Below are 7,697 nucleotides of genomic sequence, written 5' to 3'. Positions count from 1 at the left end.
ATAGGGTGAATAACTCTGCGCTGCTTGCTCGCAACGTGCTGAAATTCGGTGTGGTTGCGTGGCAGGCTACCCTTTATCAATCCTGAAAAGCCCAAGTCTCTATGACTTTCAGAAAAAAAGTTATTCAAAAATATCTTGTACTTTTTTTAATAGATTTGGTGGTTTCACCATTTCCGAAGGGCATAGAAGCTCGGGGATGGTCCCAATGGATCGGGCATAGCCACATTAGTGGAGATGGAACCAACTTCCAAGTCTCTATGACCTTCAGAAAAAAGGTTATGGAAGAATATCTTGAACTCCTATAGGTTTTCATCCCTAACCCTAACCCTAATCACAACCCAAAAAGCAAACACTAATCACAACCCTAACCCTACCCCTTCCAAAGGTCGTAGAAGCTCGGGGGTGGTACCAATGGATCGGGCATACCCACATTAGTGGAGATGGAACCAACTTCCAAGTCTCTATGACCTACAGAAAAAAAGTTATGGAAGAATATCTTTATCTCCAACGGGTACTCCTCCCTAACCCTAACCCTAATCACAACCCAAAAAGCAAACACTAATCACAACCCTAACCCTACCCCTTCCAAAGGTCGTAGAAGCTCGGGGGTGGTACCAATGGATCGGGCATACCCACATTAGTGGAGATGGAACCAACTTCCAAGTCTCTATGACCTACAGAAAAAAAGTTATGGAAGAATATCTTTATCTCCAACGGGTACTCCTCCCTAACCCTAACCCTAACCCTAATCACAACCCTAACCCTAACCCTAATGGCAACTCTAACCCATATTCAGCATAGGGTGAATAACTCTGCGCTGCTTGCTCGCAACGTGCTGAAATCCGGTGTGGTTGCGTGGCAGGCTACCCTTTATCAATCCTGAAAAGCCCAAGTCTCTATGACTTTCAGAAAAAAAGTTATTCAAAAATATCTTGTACTTTTTTTAATAGATTTGGTGGTTTCACCATTTCCGAAGGTCATAGAAGCTCGGGGATGGTCCCATTGGATCGGGCATAGCCACATTAGTGGAGATGGAACCAACTTCCAAGTCTCTATGACCTTCAGAAAAAAAGTTATGGAAGAATATCTTGAACTCCGATAGGTTTTCATCCCTAACCCTAACCCTAATCACAACCCAAAAAGCAAACACTAATCACAACCCTAACCCTACCCCTTCCAAAGGGCGTAGAAGCTCGGGGGTGGTACCAATGGATCGGGCATAGCCGCATTAGTGGAGATGGAACCAACTTCCAAGTCTCTATGACCTACAGAAAAAAAGTTATGGAAGAATATCTTTATCTCCAACGGGTACTCCTCCCTAACCCTAACCCTAATCACAACCCTAACCCTAACCCTAATGGCAACTCTAACCCATATTCACCATAGGGTGAATAACTCTGCGCTGCTTGCTCGCAACGTGCTGAAATTCGGTGTGGTTACGTGGCAGGCTACCCTTTATCAATCCTGAAAAGCCCAAGTCTCTATGACTTTCAGAAAAAAAGTTATTCAAAAATATCTTGTACTTTTTTTAATAGATTTGGTGGTTTCACCATTTCCGAAGGTCATAGAAGCTCGGGGATGGTCCCAATGGATCGGGCATAGCCACATTAGTGGAGATGGAACCAACTTCCAAGTCTCTATGACCTTCAGAAAAAAAGTTATGGAAGAATATCTTGAACTCCTATAGGTTTTCATCCCTAACCCTAACCCTAATCACAACCCAAAAAGCAAACACTAATCACAACCCTAACCCTACCCCTTCCAAAGGTCGTAGAAGCTCGGGGGTGGTACCAATGGATCGGGCATACCCACATTAGTGGAGATGGAACCAACTTCCAAGTCTCTATGACCTACAGAAAAAAGGTTATGGAAGAATATCTTTATCTCCAACGGGTACTCCTCCCTAACCCTAACCCTAACCCTAATCACAACCCTAACCCTAACCCTAACCCTAATGGCAACTCTAACCCATATTCACCATAGGGTGAATAACTCTGCGCTGCTTGCTCGCAACGTGCTGAAATTCGGTGTGGTTGCGTGGCAGGCTACCCTTTATCAATCCTGAAAAGCCCAAGTCTCTATGACTTTCAGAAAAAAAGTTATTCAAAAATATCTTGTACTTTTTTTAATAGATTTGGTGGTTTCACCATTTCCGAAGGTCATAGAAGCTCGGGGATGGTCCCAATGGATCGGGCATAGCCACATTAGTGGAGATGGAACCAACTTCCAAGTCTCTATGACCTTCAGAAAAAAAGTTATGGAAGAATATCTTGAACTCCTATAGGTTTTCATCCCTAACCCTAACCCTAATCACAACCCAAAAAGCAAACACTAATCACAACCCTAACCCTACCCCTTCCAAAGGGCGTAGAAGCTCGGGGGTGGTACCAATGGATCGGGCATAGCCGCATTAGTGGAGATGGAACCAACTTCCAAGTCTCTATGACCTACAGAAAAAAAGTTATGGAAGAATATCTTTATCTCCAACGGGTACTCCTCCCTAACCCTAACCCTAATCACAACCCTAACCCTAACCCTAATGGCAACTCTAACCCATATTCACCATAGGGTGAATAACTCTGCGCTGCTTGCTCGCAACGTGCTGAAATTCGGTGTGGTTACGTGGCAGGCTACCCTTTATCAATCCTGAAAAGCCCAAGTCTCTATGACTTTCAGAAAAAAAGTTATTCAAAAATATCTTGTACTTTTTTTAATAGATTTGGTGGTTTCACCATTTCCGAAGGTCATAGAAGCTCGGGGATGGTCCCAATGGATCGGGCATAGCCACATTAGTGGAGATGGAACCAACTTCCAAGTCTCTATGACCTTCAGAAAAAAAGTTATGGAAGAATATCTTGAACTCCTATAGGTTTTCATCCCTAACCCTAACCCTAATCACAACCCAAAAAGCAAACACTAATCACAACCCTAACCCTACCCCTTCCAAAGGTCGTAGAAGCTCGGGGGTGGTACCAATGGATCGGGCATACCCACATTAGTGGAGATGGAACCAACTTCCAAGTCTCTATGACCTACAGAAAAAAGGTTATGGAAGAATATCTTTATCTCCAACGGGTACTCCTCCCTAACCCTAACCCTAACCCTAATCACAACCCTAACCCTAACCCTAACTCTAATGGCAACTCTAACCCATATTCACCATAGGGTGAATAACTCTGCGCTGCTTGCTCGCAACGTGCTGAAATTCGGTGTGGTTGCGTGGCAGGCTACCCTTTATCAATCCTGAAAAGCCCAAGTCTCTATGACTTTCAGAAAAAAAGTTATTCAAAAATATCTTGTACTTTTTTTAATAGATTTGGTGGTTTCACCATTTCCGAAGGTCATAGAAGCTCGGGGATGGTCCCAATGGATCGGGCATAGCCACATTAGTGGAGATGGAACCAACTTCCAAGTCTCTATGACCTTCAGAAAAAAAGTTATGGAAGAATATCTTGAACTCCTATAGGTTTTCATTCCTAACCCTAACCCTAATCACAACCCAAAAAGCAAACACTAATCACAACCCTAACCCTACCCCTTGCAAAGGTCGTAGAAGCTCGGGGGTGGTACCAGTGGATCGGGCATACCCACATTAGTGGAGATGGAACCAACTTCCAAGTCTCTATGACCTACAGAAAAAAAGTTATGGAAGAATATCTTTATCTCCAACGGGTACTCCTCCCTAACCCTAACCCTAATCACAACCCAAAAAGCAAACACTAATCACAACCCTAACCCTACCCCTTCCAAAGGTCGTAGAAGCTCGGGGGTGGTACCAATGGATCGGGCATACCCACATTAGTGGAGATGGAACCAACTTCCAAGTCTCTATGACCTTCAGAAAAAAAGTTATGGAAGAATATCTTGAACTCCGATAGGTTTTCATCCCTAACCCTAACCCTAATCACAACCCAAAAAGCAAACACTAATCACAACCCTAACCCTACCCCTTCCAAAGGGCGTAGAAGCTCGGGGGTGGTACCAATGGATCGGGCATAGCCGCATTAGTGGAGATGGAACCAACTTCCAAGTCTCTATGACCTACAGAAAAAAAGTTATGGAAGAATATCTTTATCTCCAACGGGTACTCCTCCCTAACCCTAACCCTAATCACAACCCTAACCCTAACCCTAATGGCAACTCTAACCCATATTCACCATAGGGTGAATAACTCTGCGCTGCTTGCTCGCAACGTGCTGAAATTCGGTGTGGTTGCGTGGCAGGCTACCCTTTATCAATCCTGAAAAGCCCAAGTCTCTATGACTTTCAGAAAAAAAGTTATTCAAAAATATCTTGTACTTTTTTTAATAGATTTGGTGGTTTCACCATTTCCGAAGGTCATAGAAGCTCGGGGATGGTCCCATTGGATCGGGCATAGCCACATTAGTGGAGATGGAACCAACTTCCAAGTCTCTATGACCTTCAGAAAAAAAGTTATGGAAGAATATCTTGAACTCCTATAGCTTTTCATCCCTAACCCTAACCCTAATCACAACCCAAAAAGCAAACACTAATCACAACCCTAACCCTACCCCTTCCAAAGGTCGTAGAAGCTCGGGGGTGGTACCAATGGATCGGGCATACCCACATTAGTGGAGATGGAACCAACTTCCAAGTCTCTATGACCTACAGAAAAAAAGTTATGGAAGAATATCTTTATCTCCAACGGGTACTCCTCCCTAACCCTAACCCTAATCACAACCCAAAAAGCAAACACTAATCACAACCCTAACCCTACCCCTTCCAAAGGTCGTAGAAGCTCGGGGGTGGTACCAATGGATCGGGCATACCCACATTAGTGGAGATGGAACCAACTTCCAAGTCTCTATGACCTACAGAAAAAAAGTTATGGAAGAATATCTTTATCTCCAACGGGTACTCCTCCCTAACCCTAACCCTAACCCTAATCACAACCCTAACCCTAACCCTAATGGCAACTCTAACCCATATTCACCATAGGGTGAATAACTCTGCGCTGCTTGCTCGCAACGTGCTGAAATTCGGTGTGGTTGCGTGGCAGGCTACCCTTTATCAATCCTGAAAAGCCCAAGTCTCTATGACTTTCAGAAAAAAAGTTATTCAAAAATATCTTGTACTTTTTTTAATAGATTTGGTGGTTTCACCATTTCCGAAGGTCATAGAAGCTCGGGGATGGTCCCAATGGATCGGGCATAGCCACATTAGTGGAGATGGAACCAACTTCCAAGTCTCTATGACCTTCAGAAAAAAAGTTATGGAAGAATATCTTGAACTCCGATAGGTTTTCATCCCTAACCCTAACCCTAATCACAACCCAAAAAGCAAACACTAATCACAACCCTAACCCTACCCCTTCCAAAGGGCGTAGAAGCTCGGGGGTGGTACCAATGGATCGGGCATAGCCGCATTAGTGGAGATGGAACCAACTTCCAAGTCTCTATGACCTACAGAAAAAAAGTTATGGAAGAATATCTTTATCTCCAACGGGTACTCCTCCCTAACCCTAACCCTAACCCTAATCACAACCCTAACCCTAACCCTAATGGCAACTCTAACCCATATTCAGCATAGGGTGAATAACTCTGCGCTGCTTGCTCGCAACGTGCTGAAATCCGGTGTGGTTGCGTGGCAGGCTACCCTTTATCAATCCTGAAAAGCCCAAGTCTCTATGACTTTCAGAAAAAAAGTTATTCAAAAATATCTTGTACTTTTTTTAATAGATTTGGTGGTTTCACCATTTCCGAAGGTCATAGAAGCTCGGGGATGGTCCCATTGGATCGGGCATAGCCACATTAGTGGAGATGGAACCAACTTCCAAGTCTCTATGACCTTCAGAAAAAAAGTTATGGAAGAATATCTTGAACTCCTATAGCTTTTCATCCCTAACCCTAACCCTAATCACAACCCAAAAAGCAAACACTAATCACAACCCTAACCCTACCCCTTCCAAAGGTCGTAGAAGCTCGGGGGTGGTACCAATGGATCGGGCATACCCACATTAGTGGAGATGGAACCAACTTCCAAGTCTCTATGACCTACAGAAAAAAAGTTATGGAAGAATATCTTTATCTCCAACGGGTACTCCTCCCTAACCCTAACCCTAATCACAACCCAAAAAGCAAACACTAATCACAACCCTAACCCTACCCCTTCCAAAGGTCGTAGAAGCTCGGGGGTGGTACCAATGGATCGGGCATACCCACATTAGTGGAGATGGAACCAACTTCCAAGTCTCTATGACCTACAGAAAAAAAGTTATGGAAGAATATCTTTATCTCCAACGGGTACTCCTCCCTAACCCTAACCCTAACCCTAATCACAACCCTAACCCTAACCCTAATGGCAACTCTAACCCATATTCACCATAGGGTGAATAACTCTGCGCTGCTTGCTCGCAACGTGCTGAAATTCGGTGTGGTTGCGTGGCAGGCTACCCTTTATCAATCCTGAAAAGCCCAAGTCTCTATGACTTTCAGAAAAAAAGTTATTCAAAAATATCTTGTACTTTTTTAAATAGATTTGGTGGTTTCACCATTTCCGAAGGTCATAGAAGCTCGGGGATGGTCCCAATGGATCGGGCATAGCCACATTAGTGGAGATGGAACCAACTTCCAAGTCTCTATGACCTTCAGAAAAAAAGTTATGGAAGAATATCTTGAACTCCGATAGGTTTTCATCCCTAACCCTAACCCTAATCACAACCCAAAAAGCAAACACTAATCACAACCCTAACCCTACCCCTTCCAAAGGGCGTAGAAGCTCGGGGGTGGTACCAATGGATCGGGCATAGCCGCATTAGTGGAGATGGAACCAACTTCCAAGTCTCTATGACCTACAGAAAAAAAGTTATGGAAGAATATCTTTATCTCCAACGGGTACTCCTCCCTAACCCTAACCCTAATCACAACCCTAACCCTAACCCTAATGGCAACTCTAACCCATATTCACCATAGGGTGAATAACTCTGCGCTGCTTGCTCGCAACGTGCTGAAATTCGGTGTGGTTGCGTGGCAGGCTACCCTTTATCAATCCTGAAAAGCCCAAGTCTCTATGACTTTCAGAAAAAAAGTTATTCAAAAATATCTTGTACTTTTTTTAATAGATTTGGTGGTTTCACCATTTCCGAAGGTCATAGAAGCTCGGGGATGGTCCCAATGGATCGGGCATAGCCACATTAGTGGAGATGGAACCAACTTCCAAGTCTCTATGACCTTCAGAAAAAAGGTTATGGAAGAATATCTTGAACTCCTATAGGTTTTCATCCCTAACCCTAACCCTAATCACAACCCAAAAAGCAAACACTAATCACAACCCTAACCCTACCCCTTCCAAAGGTCGTAGAAGCTCGGGGGTGGTACCAATGGATCGGGCATACCCACATTAGTGGAGATGGAACCAACTTCCAAGTCTCTATGACCTACAGAAAAAAAGTTATGGAAGAATATCTTTATCTCCAACGGGTACTCCTCCCTAACCCTAACCCTAATCACAACCCAAAAAGCAAACACTAATCACAACCCTAACCCTACCCCTTCCAAAGGTCGTAGAAGCTCGGGGGTGGTACCAATGGATCGGGCATACCCACATTAGTGGAGATGGAACCAACTTCCAAGTCTCTATGACCTACAGAAAAAAAGTTATGGAAGAATATCTTTATCTCCAACGGGTACTCCTCCCTAACCCTAACCCTAACCCTAATCACAACCCTAACCCTAACC

The sequence above is a fragment of the Paralichthys olivaceus genome, chromosome 2 (assembly GCF_024713975.1).
Source record: "Paralichthys olivaceus isolate ysfri-2021 chromosome 2, ASM2471397v2, whole genome shotgun sequence".
In the NCBI taxonomy this organism is placed as follows: domain Eukaryota; kingdom Metazoa; phylum Chordata; class Actinopteri; order Pleuronectiformes; family Paralichthyidae; genus Paralichthys; species Paralichthys olivaceus.
This window is presented reverse-complemented; position numbering follows the sequence as displayed.